Source organism: Macrosteles quadrilineatus, unplaced genomic scaffold (assembly GCF_028750875.1).
Source record: "Macrosteles quadrilineatus isolate MER2022 unplaced genomic scaffold, UCM_ALF_1.0 Scaffold_7__1_contigs__length_78375512, whole genome shotgun sequence".
Classification (NCBI taxonomy): domain Eukaryota; kingdom Metazoa; phylum Arthropoda; class Insecta; order Hemiptera; family Cicadellidae; genus Macrosteles; species Macrosteles quadrilineatus.
Genome location: NW_026542600.1, coordinates 73,105,900 through 73,121,235, shown reverse-complemented (window position 1 = coordinate 73,121,235; position 15,336 = coordinate 73,105,900). Strand labels below are relative to the sequence as shown.

Sequence of the window (15,336 nt, the reverse complement as noted above, 5' to 3'; positions counted from 1 at the left end):
TTTGTTATTGTTTTTTAGTTTTTGTGTGTTTGTGTGTTTTGTGTGTTTTGTGTGTTATGTGTGACTGTTTGTGGTTCCGATATTTCCCGGCCTCCCCGTGGCGGAACTGGATATGCCATAGTATATTATCATGCTATGGCTAACTGACAGGGAAAGAAATATTACTTAGTAGTTTTATATATATGCAAATTACCATAAATATTTACTTCAATCTATTTAGTTTATATACTACATTGATTTTTTTGTGTGTTTGTGTGTTTAGTGTGTCATGTGTGACTGTTTGTGGTTCCGATATTTCCCGGCCTCCCCGTGGCGGAACTGGATATGCCATAGTATATTATCATGCTATGGCTAACTGACAGGGAAAGAAATATTACTTAGTAGTTATATATATATATATATGTATAAATATATATACAAATTACCATAAATATTTATTACAATCTATTTAGTTTATATAGCCTTATTGAAAATTACTTCCATTTTACAAAAAATCCCAAGTCATCAAAATGATTATTTAAGCGTAATTTATACTTGGAGTTACTATGTTTCTTGGCCTCCCAGTGATGGGGCTTGATCACAGTTTGTGACTAACAGACAAGGAAACAATAATTACATAAACGATTTTCATTACCAACCATAATAAAACTATATACAACCAAAATGTTTTTATTATTTTAGTTATTACGTAATTTAAAATACAACACTTTCAATTTTCACGATTACCATTGCGATTGTTCTTAGATTATTACTTCAATGCTACAACTACTCAATAGAATAATTAACTCACTAAAGTATCCTAATTTCTTGATGCACTCTTATAACATACAACTATTGATTGACGAATAGTTCTTGCTGCTTTATTACAACCCAACCCCCCCCCCCCCCCCCGATGAACGTTCCCACTAACACCCTTAAAAACGGGGGCCTGCCCTGCAAAGTTATCACTGAGTCTTTTACGAAATATAAAATTCCCAAGCAACCTCATCTCCCCCGTGGCTCAGTTGTACTTACCCCCAACCAAAAAAGGGGGCCTGGGGGCGGAGCCCCCAGCGAGCCTAAGGCGAGTCTATATTATATACAACCCGATGTGTAACTGACTGACTGACTCACTGATCAGGTATACTAAATATTGGGCACTTCTAGAATAGCTAGAGAGCTGAAATTTTCGGTGGAGGTCCGTATGGGTCCCAGACCACCAGGAAAATCCCAAAAAGTTACATTTTCAAATTGCAACCCCCCCAAAAAAATTCCATTAAAAACGCCCTTTTTTGGGAAAAACATGTTTTTTTAAAACAGCTGTAGCTCGAAAACGGTAAGAGCTAGAATCGATTTGAGGAAAAATCGTGAGTTTGGAATTAAATTTTCTACAAGACACTATTAAGCGTTTTTCGAAAATCGCACTCCTTCACCTTCAAAAAACGCCCTACTTCCAAAAATTGTGAAAATGCTTGATTTTTTTACGTGTTTTTAATTTTTAAAACGACTTTTCGTACGTATATTTGTACTTTTTATGCTCCCAACATTAAAAGGAAAGTTCCTTAAGTGACCTTCTATAATTTTAACCTACTAAAAAAAATTCAAAATGGCGGATTTTCAATGAAAAATATCGTTTTTTAACGTATTCCTTATGTAGAATTAACATGCTACGACAAGCAAGCTAGAAGTAAACGTCAGTAGGGGAAATATGGGCGTTTGGCGACAGAAAAATTTGTTTTTTCACTTCTAGAGTAGCTACGGAGCTGAAATTTTTTCTGAAGGTTTGTCTGGGTACCGAACCACCCAGAAAGTCCCAAAATTTAGTTTTTCCAACCGAAACCTACCAAAAGAAATCCCTTAAAACCCTAGTTTTTTTTGGAAAAAACACGTTTTTTAAAAACTGCTGTAGCTCGAAAACGGTAAGAGCTAGAAACGATTTGAGGGAAAATCGTAGGTTCAGAATTAAATTTTCTACAAGACACTTTTCTCTAAGAAGGGGTCATATCGAAAATGTGACTCCTTCACCTTCAAAAAACGCCCTACTTCCAAAAATTGTAAAAACTCTTGATTTTTTAATTTTTAAACCACTTTTCGTACATATATTTGTACTTTTTATGGTCTTAACGTTAAAGGTGAGTGAGCGTAGCGAACGAGCTAACCTGAAGGCAAGTGAGCGCAGCGAACGAGCTCCAACCTAAAGGTAAGTGAGCGTAGCGAACGAGCTCCATCCTAAAGGTGAGTGAGCGTAGCGAACGAGCTAATCTGAAGGCAAGTGAGCGCAGCGAACGAGCTCCAACCTAAAGGTGAGTGAGCGTAGCGAACGAGCTAACCTGAAGGCAAGTGAGCGCAGCGAACGAGCTCCAACCTAAAGGTGAGTGAGCGTAGCGAACGAGCTAATGTGAAGGCAAGTTAGCGCAGCGAACGAGCTCCAACCTAAAGGTGAGTGAGCGTAGCGAACGAACTTCAACCAGGATTTGATTGAGCCATGCGAACGAGCTCATCTTAAAAAAGAACGAGCATTTGACATAAAACCACATTAGGACTGGACGTCATCTGACGGGCCAGCTAGTAGGAAATAAAATTGAAAGTTGCCTTGGGCACTTCAAGATGTGCTAGGAAGTTGAAATTTTGCACGATGACGTGTCTCCACGCCTAACCACCGGGAAAGTCCTGAAAAGTGACGGTTTCAATGTTCAACCCCTCCTGCTGCTGTATTACAACCCCTCATGAACATTCCCACTAACCCCCTTAAAAACGGGGGCCTGCCCTGCAAAGTTATCCCTGAGTCTTTTACACAATATAAAATTCCCGGACAACCTCATCTCCCCCGTGGCTCATTTGTACTGACACCCAACCAAAAAAGGGGGCCTGGGGGCGGAGCCCCCAGCGAGCACAAGGCGAGTCCATATTAATATACAACCGCATGTGTAACTGACTGACTCACTGATCAGGTATACTAAAGATTGGGCACTTCTAGAGTAGCTAGGGAGCTGAAATTTTCGGTGGAGGTCCGTATGGGTCCCAGACCACCAGGAAAATCCCAAAAAGTTACATTTTCAAAATGCAACCCCCCCAAAAAAATTCCATTAAAAACGCCCTTTTTTGGGAAAAACATGTTTTTTTAAAACAGCTGTAGCTCGAAAACGGTAAGAGCTAGAATCGATTTGAGGAAAAATCGTGAGTTCGCAATTAAATTTTCTACAAGACAGTTTTCTCAGAGAAGGCGTCATATCGAAATTCGCACTCCTTCACCTTCAAAAAACGCTCTACTTCCAAAAATTGTAAAAATTCTTGATTTTTTTAAGTGTTTTTAATTTTTAAAACTACTTTTCGCACATATATTTTTACTTTTTATGCTCCCAACGTTGAAAGGAAAGTTCCTAGAATGACCTTCTATAATTTTAATGTATTAAAAAAAATTCAAAATGGCGAATTTTCAATAAAAAAGATCGTTTTTTAACGTATTTCTTGTGGAGAATTAACATGCAACGACAAGCAAACTAGAAGTAAACGTGAGTAGGTGAAATATGGGCGTTTGGCGACAGAAAAAAAACATTTTTGTCACTTCTAGAGTAGCTACGGAGCTGAAATTTTTTCTGAAGGTTTGTCTGGGTACCAAACCACCCAGAAAGTCCCAAAATTTAGTTTTGCCAACTGAAACTTGCCAAAAGAAATCCCGTAAAACCCTAGATTTTTGGGAAAAACATGTTTTTTTAAAACTGCTGTAGCTCGAATACGGTAAGAGCTAGACACGATTTGAGGGAAAATCGTAGGTTCAGAATTAAATTTTCTACAAGACAGTTTTCTCAAAGAAGGGGTCATATCGAAAATCTGACTCCTTCACCTTCAAAAAACGCTCTAACTCCAAAAATTGTGAAAATTCTCGATTTTCTTACGTGTTTTTGATTTTTAAAACGACTTTTCGTACATATATTTGTACTTTTTATGGTCTTAACGTTGAAAGGAAAGTCCCTTGAGTGACCTTCTATAATTTAAACGTACTGAAAAATTTAAAATGGCGGGTATTCATTCAAAAAAGTAAGTTTTTAACGTTTTTTTAACGTATTCCTTATAGAAAATTAACATGCTTAAACACGCAAACGAGATCTAAATGTAAGTATGGATGTAAGGTGAATTATGGATTTTTAGACCAATCCCATTCTAACCAACCCCCTCTTTCATCCCCATTAATAAAATTTTACCATTAGCAACAAGGTGCAGCACTATTATTTTTTTAAATTTATGACAATAGCTAATTTGCAACCAAAAGGTGAGTGAGCGTAGCGAACGAGCTATCCTGAAGGCAAGTGAGCGCAGCGAACGAGCTCCAACCTAAAAGTGAGTGAGCGTAGCGAACGAGCTAACCTGAAGGCAAGTGAGTGAGCGTAGCGAACGAGCTAACCTGAAGGCAAGTGAGCGCATCGAACGAGCTCCAACCTTATGGTGAGTGAGCGTAGCGAACGAACTTCAACCAGGATTTGATTGAGCCATTTCAACCCCCCGCCCCCGAAGGGGGCCTAAGATTATTTTTAAATATTATTTTACCTCACTCTAACTCCCAAGAATTTATACCGATGCTTATTGATGTGAAGAAAGTTTTAGAGGTTGTGACTAAGCAAATTTAATTTATCATAGCACCGGCCCTACATCGAGACTCTTACATGTCAAGACTGGTTTGGTTTGCACTAAACAACCCCTATATGGAATACTTCGCAACTGCCAAGTTATCACTACGTCTTTTACGCAAAAATGTTTCCGGACAACATCCTGTCCCCCGTGAACATTACTCATCACGGCTACTATTAAAAGGGGGCCTGGGGGCGGAGCCCCCAGCGAGCACAAGGCGAGTCTAATAAACTATACAGCCCGATGTGTAACTCACTCATTCACTGATCAGGTATACTAATGTTTGGGCACTTCTAGAATAGCTAGGGAGCTGAAATTTTCGGTGGAGGTCCGTATGGGTCCCAAACCACCAGGAAAATCCCAAAAAGTTACATTTTCAAATTGCAACCCCCCCAAAAAAATTCCATAAAAAACGCCCTTTTTTGGGAAAAACACGTTTTTTTAAAACGGATGTAGCTCGAAAACGGTAAGAGCTAGAATCGATTTGAGGAAAAATCGTGAGTTTGGAATTAAATTTTCTACAAGACACTTTTAAGCGTTTTTCGAAATTCGTACTCCTTCACCTTCAAAAAACGCTCTACTTCCAAAAATTGTAAAAATTCTTGATTTCTTTAAGTGATTTTAAATTTTAAAACGACTTTTCGCACATATATTTCAACTTTTAATGCTCCCAACGTTGAAAGGAATGTCCCTAGAGTGACCTTCTATAATTTTAACCTACAAAAAAAAATTCAAAATGGCGGATTTTCAATAAAAAAGATCATTTTTTAACGTATTTCTTATGGACAATTAACATGCGTCGACAGGCAAACTAGAAGTAAACGTCAGTAGGTGAAATATGGGCGTTTGGCGACAGAAAAAAACATTTTTGTCACTTCTAGAGTAGCTACGGAGCTGAAATTTTTTCTGAAGGTTTGTCTGGGTACCAAACCACCCAGAAAGTCCCAAAATTTAGTTTTTCCAACTGAAGCCCACCAAAAGAAATCCCTTAAAACCCTAGTTTTTTTTTTAAAACATGTTTTTTTTAAACTGCTGTAGCTCGAAAATGGTAGGAGCTAGAAACGATTTGAGGAAAAGTCGTAGGTTCAGAATTAAATTTTCTACAAGACACTTTTGTCGAAGAAGGGATCATATCGAAAATCTGACTCCTTCACCTTAAAAAAACGCTCTACTTCCAAAAATTGTAAAATTCTTGATTTTTTTTTGTATTTTTAATATATAAAACGACTTTTCGTACATATATTTGTACTTTTTATGGTCCAACCGTTGAAAAGAAAGTCCCTTGAGTGACCTTCTATACTTTCAACGTACTAAAAAATTTATAATGGCGGGTTTTCAATCATAAAGGTAGTTTTAACTCTTTTTAACGTATTCCTAATAGAAAATTAACATGCTTATACACGCAAACGAGATCTAAATGTCAGTAGGTGAATTATGGGTATTTATAGCGGTTATTATGAGCATAGCGAACGAGCTCCAACCTAAAGGTGAGTGAGCGCAGCGAACGAGCTCCAACCTAAAGGTGAGTGAGCGTAGCGAACGAGCTAACCCGGAGGCAAGTGAGCGCAGCGAACGAGCTCCAACCTAAAGGTGAGTGAGCGTAGCGAACGAGCTATCCCGAAGGCAAGTGAGCGCAGCGAACGAGCTCCAACCTAAAAGTGAGTGAGCGTAGCGAACGAGCTAACCTGAAGGCAAGTGAGCGCAGCGAACGAGCTCCAACCTAAAGGTGAGTGAGCGCAGCGAACGAGCTAACCTGAAGGCAAGTGAGCGCAGCGAACGAGCTAACCTGAAGGCAAGTGAGCGCAGCGAACGAGCTCCAACCTAAAGGTGAGTGAGCGTAGCGAACGAACTTCAACCAGGATTTGATTGAGCCATGCGTTTAGTTTCATTTTTTTCCCATCTCCACCCCAATTTCGTGTTTAAACCTGAAATTTTACCCTATTTCCCCTATTTTTGGTGATTTTTACTGCGCAAGGGGTCCATTCTTCATGCCGTTGATTGTTACCAACCCCCCGCCCCCGAAGTGGGCCTTAGATTATTTTAAAATATTATTTTTCCTCCTAAGACTTTATATCGATGCTTATTTATGTAAAGAAAGCTTTAGAGGTTGTGACTTAGCAAATTTGATTTATCATAGCACCGGCCCTACATCGAGACTCTAAAATGTAAAGACTGGTTTGGTTTGCACTAAACAACCCCTATATGGAATACTTCGCAACTGCCAAGTTATCACTACGTCTTTTACGCAAAAATATTTCCCAACAACATCCTGTCCCCCGTGAACATTTCTCATCACGGCTACTATTAAAAGGGGGCCTGGGGGCGGAGCCCCCAGCGAGCACAAGGCGAGTCTATATCTATATTATATACAGCCCGATGTGTAACTGACTCACTCATTGACTCATCAGGGATACAAATCTTTACCCACTTCTAGAATAGCTACGGGGTTGAAACTTGGCACGATTTTAGGTTTTGTTCTTAAACCACCAGGAAAATTGCCAAAAGTGACATTTTCAAATTTTATCCCCCCTAAAAAAATTCAAAATGGCGGATTTTTAAAAAGTGCGAAAAACGTGTTTTTTTAAAACGTTTATTGTGCTTAAACCGTTGGTCTAATCAAAAAACGGAGCACACTTACTGTATTTAGATTTAAACGAGCTACAATTTTATAATATAAAGTTTCTTTCTATCTCCACCCCTTCCCCCGTATATTTCGCTCTAAACACAAAATTTTGGAATTTTTCATCATCTTTTTTTGTTCAAACGTCCGTTGTGGCTCAACCGTAGGTCTGATCAAGTAACAGAGACCACCTTAATACGAACCTTTTTACGATCTTCAACTTTGTAATTTAACATTTTTTTCCATCTTCACTCCTTCACCCCCAAATTCATGCCTAAACTTGAAATTTTGCCATTTTTCCTTGTTTTTTGGGGGGTTGGCTGCCCTGGAGTAGGTTAAAATCCGTTTTGGGTACGTTTGACCTATTACTTGCTTTTTAATATGCCTAATGCTCATCCTAAGCCGATTCCGGAATTTTCACTCACCCTACTTAACCCTCAAAATTGGGGGGATAATTTCAGTTAAAATAAAAAATCCCGATTTTGAAGATTCTCGTCAATTAAAAATTAAATAAACGCAAGATTATATCTAAACAAACAAATGTTTTGTATACAAAATTTTATGGTGTACATTTTGTTCCATGGCGCCTTTCACCTATCTATACTCCAACCCCCTCAAAAAACCCCATTTCGATAGTTGTGTCCTTGGAATTACACGTATTCCTTATAGGAAATTAACATGCTTATACACGCAAACGAGATCTAAATGTAAGTAGGTGAATGATGGATATTTAGACCAATCCCATTTTAATCCCCCCCTCTTTCGTCCCCATTAATAAAATTTTACCATTAGCAACAGGGTGCAGCACTATTATTTTTTTAAATTTATGACAATAGCTAATTTGCAACCAAAAGGTGAGTGAGCGTAGCGAACGAGCTAAACTTAAGGCAAGTGAGCGCAGCGAACGAGCTCCGACCGAAAGGTGAGTGAGCGTAGCGAACGAACTAACCTGAAGGCAAGTGAGCGCAGCGAACGAGCTCCGACCTAAAGGTGAGTGAGCGTAGCGAACGAGCTTACCTGAAGGCAAGTGAGCGCAGCGAACGAGCTCCAACCTAAAAGTGAGTGAGCGTAGCGAACGAGCTAACCTGAAGGCAAGTGAGCGCAGCGAACGAGCTCCAACCTTAAGGTGAGTGAGCGTAGCGAACGAACTTCAACCAGGATTTGATTGAGCCATGCCTTTAGTTTAATTTTTTTCCCAACTCCACCCCAAATTCGTGTTTAAACCTGAAATTTTACCTTATTTTCCCTATTTTTGGTGATTTTTACTGCGCAAGGGGTCCATTCTTCATGCCGATAATTTTTTTCAACTCCCCGCCCCCGAAGGGGGCCTAAGATTATTTTAAAATATTATTTTACCTCACTCTAACTCCCAAGACTTTATACCGATGCTTATTGATGTGAAGAAAGTTTTAGAGGTTGTGACTAAGCAAATTTTATTTATCATAGCACCGGCCCTACATCGAGACTCTTACATGTCAAGACTGGTTTGGTTTGCACTAAACAACCCCTATATGGAATACTTCGCAACTGCCAAGTTATCACTACGTCTTTTACGCAAAAATGTTTCCGGACAACATCCTGTCCCCCGTGAACATTTCTCATCACGGCTACTATTAAAAGGGGGCCTGGGGGCGGAGCCCCCAGCGAGCACAAGGCGAGTCTATATTATATACAGCCCCTTGTGTAACTGACTCACTCATTGACTCATCAGGTATACAAATTCTTACCCACTTCTAGAATAGCTACGGGGTTGAAATTTGGCACGAATTTAGGTATCGGTCTTAAACCACCAGTAAAATTGTCAAAAGTCACATTTTCAAATTTTAACCCCCCTAAAAAAATTCAAAATGGCGGATTTTTGAAAAGTGCGAAAAAGACGTTTTTTTAAAACATTTATTGTGCTTAAACCGTTGGTTTAATCAAAAAACGGAGCACACTTACTGTATTTAAAATTAAACGAGCTACAATTTCATAATATAAAGTTTCTTTCTATCTCCACCCCTTCCCCCCTATATTTCGCTCTAAACACAAAATTTTGGAATTTTTCATCATGTTTTTTTGTTTAAACGTCGGTTGCGGCTCAACCGTTGGTCTGGTCAAGAAACAGAGAGAACCTTTACGTACTAACTTTTGACGATCTACAACTTTGTAATTTAACATTTTTTTCCATCTTAACTCCTTCACCCCCAAATTCATGCTTAAACTTGAAATTTTGCCATTTTTCCTTGTTTTTTGGGGGGTTGGCTGCCCTGGAGTAGGTTAAAATCCGTTTTTGGTACGTTTGACCTATTACTTGTTTTTAAATATGCCTAAAGTTTATCCTAAACCGATTTCGGAATTTTCACTCACCATACTTAACCCTCAAAATTGGGGGGATAATTTTTGTTAAAATAAAAAATACCGATTTTGAAGATTCTCGTCAATTAAAAATTATATAAACGCAAGATTATATATAAACAAACAAATGTTTTGTATACAAAATTTTATGGTGTACATTTTGTTCCATAGCGCCTTTCACCTATCTATACTCCAACCCCCTCAAAAAACCCCATTTCGATAGTTGTGTCCTTGGAATTACACACTCATATTAGCGATAGAACATTGGAATTTTTAGCGGTGTTGGTATTCGGTTCAAATTACCTTAAATATTATTAAAATTGTTATTTTCTCATTTCAACACCCCCCCCCCCCATGGTTTAAAATATCCCCAATGTTAAACAAATAGAGAATTAGCATGCGGGAAATAAAATGGCATTTCAAGCATATTAAAGTCTTAATAACCAAGTGAAAGCAAGTGAGTGCAGCGAACGAGCTCCAACCTAAAAGTGAGTGAGCGTAGCGAACGAGCTAACCTGAAGGCAAGTGAGCGCAGCGAACGAGCTCCAACCTAAAGGTGAGTGAGCGTAGCGAACGAGCTCCAACCTTAAGGTGAGTGAGCGTAGCGAACGAGCTAACCTGAAGGCAAGTGAGCGCAGCGAACGAGCTCCAACCTAAAGGTGAGTGAGCGTAGCGAACGAGCTAATCTGAAGGCAAGTGAGCGCAGCGAACGAGCTCCAACCTAAAGGTGAGTGAGCGTAGCGAACGAACTTCAACCAGGATTTGATTGAGCCATGCGTTTAGTTTAATTTTTTTCCCATCTCCACCCCAAATTCGTTTTTAAACCTGAAATTTTACCTTATTTTCCCTATTTTTGGTGATTTTTACTGTGAAAGGGGTCTATTCTTCATGCCGATAATTTTTACCAACTCCCCGCCTAAGATTATTTTAAAATATTATTTTACCTCACTCTAACTCTTAAGACTTTATATCGATGCTTATTTATGTGAAGAAAGTTTTAGAGGTTGTGACTTAGCAAATTTATTTTATCATAGCACCGGCCCTACATCGAGACTCTAACATGTCAAGACTGGTTTGGTTTGCACCAAACAACCCCCCTATGGAATACTTCGCAACTGCCAAGTTATCACTACGTCTTTTACGCAAAAATGTTTCCGGACAACATCCTGTCCCCCGTGAACATTTCTCATCACGGCTACTATTAAAAGGGGGCCTGGGGGCGGAGCCCCCAGCGAGCACAAGGCGAGTCTATATTATATACAGCCCCTTGTGTAACTGACTCACTCATTGACTCATCAGGTATACAAATTCTTACCCACTTCTAGAATAGCTACGGGGTTGAAATTTGGCACGAATTTAGGTATCGGTCTTAAACCACCAGTAAAATTGTCAAAAGTCACATTTTCAAATTTTAACCCCCCTAAAAAAATTCAAAATGGCGGATTTTTTAAAAGTGCGAAAAAGACGTTTTTTTAAAACGTTTATTGTGCTTAAACCGTTGGTTTAATCAAAAAACGGAGCACACTTACTGTATTTAAAATTAAACGAGCTACAATTTCATAATATAAAGTTTCTTTCTATCTCCACCCCTTCCCCCCTATATTTCGCTCTAAACACAAAATTTTGGAATTTTTCATCATGTTTTTTTGTTTAAACGTCGGTTGCGGCTCAACCGTTGGTCTGGTCAAGAAACAGAGAGAACCTTTACGTACTAACTTTTGACGATCTACAACTTTGTAATTTAACATTTTTTTCCATCTTAACTCCTTCACCCCCAAATTCATGCTTAAACTTGAAATTTTGCCATTTTTCCTTGTTTTTTGGGGGGTTGGCTGCCCTGGAGTAGGTTAAAATCCGTTTTTGGTACGTTTGACCTATTACTTGTTTTTAAATATGCCTAAAGTTTATCCTAAACCGATTTCGGAATTTTCACTCACCATACTTAACCCTCAAAATTGGGGGGATAATTTTTGTTAAAATAAAAAATACCGATTTTGAAGATTCTCGTCAATTAAAAATTATATAAACGCAAGATTATATATAAACAAACAAATGTTTTGTATACAAAATTTTATGGTGTACATTTTGTTCCATAGCGCCTTTCACCTATCTATACTCCAACCCCCTCAAAAAACCCCATTTCGATAGTTGTGTCCTTGGAATTACACACTCATATTAGCGATAGAACATTGGAATTTTTAGCGGTGTTGGTATTCGGTTCAAATTACCTTAAATATTATTAAAATTGTTATTTTCTCATTTCAACACCCCCCCCCCCATGGTTTAAAATATCCCCAATGTTAAACAAATAGAGAATTAGCATGCGGGAAATAAAATGGCATTTCAAGCATATTAAAGTCTTAATAACCAAGTGAAAGCAAGTGAGTGCAGCGAACGAGCTCCAACCTAAAAGTGAGTGAGCGTAGCGAACGAGCTAACCTGAAGGCAAGTGAGCGCAGCGAACGAGCTCCAACCTAAAGGTGAGTGAGCGTAGCGAACGAGCTCCAACCTTAAGGTGAGTGAGCGTAGCGAACGAGCTAACCTGAAGGCAAGTGAGCGCAGCGAACGAGCTCCAACCTAAAGGTGAGTGAGCGTAGCGAACGAGCTAATCTGAAGGCAAGTGAGCGCAGCGAACGAGCTCCAACCTAAAGGTGAGTGAGCGTAGCGAACGAACTTCAACCAGGATTTGATTGAGCCATGCGTTTAGTTTAATTTTTTTCCCATCTCCACCCCAAATTCGTTTTTAAACCTGAAATTTTACCTTATTTTCCCTATTTTTGGTGATTTTTACTGTGAAAGGGGTCTATTCTTCATGCCGATAATTTTTACCAACTCCCCGCCTAAGATTATTTTAAAATATTATTTTACCTCACTCTAACTTTTAAGACTTTATATCGATGCTTATTTATGTGAAGAAAGTTTTAGAGGTTGTGACTTAGCAAATTTATTTTATCATAGCACCGGCCCTACATCGAGACTCTAACATGTCAAGACTGGTTTGGTTTGCACCAAACAACCCCCCTATGGAATACTTCGCAACTGCCAAGTTATCACTACGTCTTTTACGCAAAAATGTTTCCGGACAACATCCTGTCCCCCGTGAAAATTTCTCATCACGGCTACTATTAAAAGGGGGCCTGGGGGCGGAGCCCCCAGCGAGCACAAGGCGAGTCCATATTAATATACAACCGCATGTGTAACTGACTGACTCACTGATCAGGTATACTAAATATTGGGCACTTCTAGAATAGCTAGGGAGCTGAAATTTTCGGTGGAGGTCCGTATGGGTCCCAAACAACCGGGAAAATCCCAAAAAGTTACATTTTCAAATTGCAACCCCCCCAAAAAAATTCCATTAAAAACACCCTTTTTTGGGAAAAACATGTTTTTTTAAAACAGCTGTAGCTCGAAAACGGTAAGAGCTAGAATCGATTTGAGGGAAAATCGTGAGTTCGCAATTAAATTTTCTACAAGACAGTTTTGTCTGAGAAGGCGTCATATCGAAATTCGCACTCCTTCACCTTCAAAAAACGCTCTACTTCCAAAAATTGTAAAAATTCTTGATTTTTTAAAGTGTTTTTAATTTTTAAAACGACTTTTCGCATTTATATTTCCACTTTTTATGCTCCCAACGTTGAAAGGAAAGTCCCTAGAGTGACCTTCTATAACTTTAACCTACTAAAAAAAATTCAAAATGGCGGATTTTTAATAAAAAAGATCGTTTTTTAACGTATTTCTTATGGAAAATTAACATGCAACGACAAGCAAACTAGAAGTAAACGTCAGTAGGTGAAATATGGGCGTTTGGCGACAGAAAAAAAACATTTTTGTCACTTCTAGAGTAGCTACGGAGCTGAAATTTTTTTCTGAAGGTTTGTCTGGGTACCAAACCACCCAGAAAGTCCCAAAATTTAGTTTTTCCAACTGAAACTTGCCAAAAGAAATCCCGTAAAACCCTAGTTTTTTTGGGAAAAACACGTTTTTTTTTAAACTGCTGTAGCTTGAATACGGTAAGAGCTAGAAACGATTTGAGGGAAAATCGTAGGTTCAGAATTAAATTTTCTTCAAGACAGTTTTCTCATAGAAGGGGTCATGTCGAAAATCTGACTCCTTCACCTTCAAAAAACGCCCTACTTCCAAAAATTGTGAAAATTCTTGATTTTTTTGGTGTTTTTAATTTATAAAATGACTTTTCGTACATATATTTGTACTTTTTATGGTCTTAACGTTGAAAGGAAAGTCCCTTGAGTGACCTTCTATAATTTCAACGTACTGAAAAATTTAAAATGGCGGGTTTTCATTCAAAAAAGTAAGTTTTTAACGCTTTTTTAACGTATTCCTTATAGAAAATTAACATGCTTAAACACGCAAACGAGATCTAAATGTAAGTAGGTGAATTATGGATATTTAGACCAATCCCATTTCAACCCCCCCCCTTTTTCATCCCCATTAATAAAATTCTACCATTAGCAACAAGGTGTAGCACTATTATTTTTTCAAATTTATGACAATAGCTAATTTGCAACCAAAAGGTGAGTGAGCGTAGCGAACGAGCTAACCTGAAGGCAAATGAGCGCAGCGAACGAGCTCCAACCTAAAGGTGAGTGAGCGTAGCGAACGAGCTAACCTTAAGGCAAGTGAGCGCAGCGAACGAGCTCCAACCCAAAGGTGAGTGAGCGTAGCGAACGAGCTCCAACCCAAAGGTGAGTGAGCGTAGCGAACGAGCTAACCTGAAGGCAAGTGAGCGCAGCGAACGAGCTCCAACCCAAAGGTGAGTGAGCGTAGCGAACGAGCTAACCTGAAGGCAAGTGAGCGCAGCGAACGAGCTCCAACCTAAAAGTGAGTGAGCGTAGCGAACGAGCTAACCTGAAGGCAAGTGAGCGCAGCGAACGAGCTCCAACCTAAAGGTGAGTGAGCGTAGCGAACGAACTTCAACCAGGATTTGATTGAGCCATGCGTTTAGTTAAATTTTTTCTCATCTCCACCCCAAATTCGTGTTTAAACCTGAAATTTTACCTTATTTTCCCTATTTTTGGTGATTTGTACTGCGCAAGGGGTCCATTCTTATGCCGATAAATTTTACCAACCCCCGCCCCCGAAAGGGGCCTGAGATTATTTTAAAATATTATTTTACCTCACTCTAACTCCTAAGACTTTATATCGATGCTTATTGATGTGAAGAAAGTTTTAGAGGTTGTGACTAGGCAAATTTGTGACTTGCGCAATGGTCCATTTGTATTTACCCCCAACCAAAAAAGGGGGCCTGGGTAACTCACTGACTCACTGATCAGGTATACTAAATATTGGGCACTTCTAGAGTAGCTAGGGAGCTGAAATTTTCGGTGGAGGTCCGTATTGGTCCCAGACCACCAGGAAAATCCCAAAAAGTTACATTTTCAAAATGCAACCCCCCCAAAAAAATTCCATTAAAAACGCCCTTTTTTGGGAAAAACATGTTTTTTTAAAACAGCTGTAGCTCGAAAACCGTAAGAGCTAGAATCGATTTGAGGAAAAATCGTGAGTTCGAAATTAAATTTTCTACAAGACAGTTTTGTCAGAGAAGGCGTCATATCGAAATTCGCACTCCTTCACCTTCAAAAAACGCTCTACTTCCAAAAATTGTAAAAATTCTCGATTTTTTTAAGTGTTTTTAATTTTTAAAACGACTTTTCGCACATATATTTCTACTTTTATTGCTCCCAACGTTGAAAGAAATGTCCCTAGAGTGACCTTCTATAACTTTAACCTACTAAAAAAAATTCGAAATGGCGGAT

General features: G+C 38.9%; 1 protein-coding gene across 1 annotated transcript in view; it reads right to left on the bottom strand.

Moving 5' to 3' along the window:
* Positions 1-15,336, bottom strand: part of LOC128998557 (E3 ubiquitin-protein ligase LNX-like) — a 325,727-nt gene that overhangs the window by 275,064 nt on the left and 35,327 nt on the right. The window lies entirely within an intron of this gene.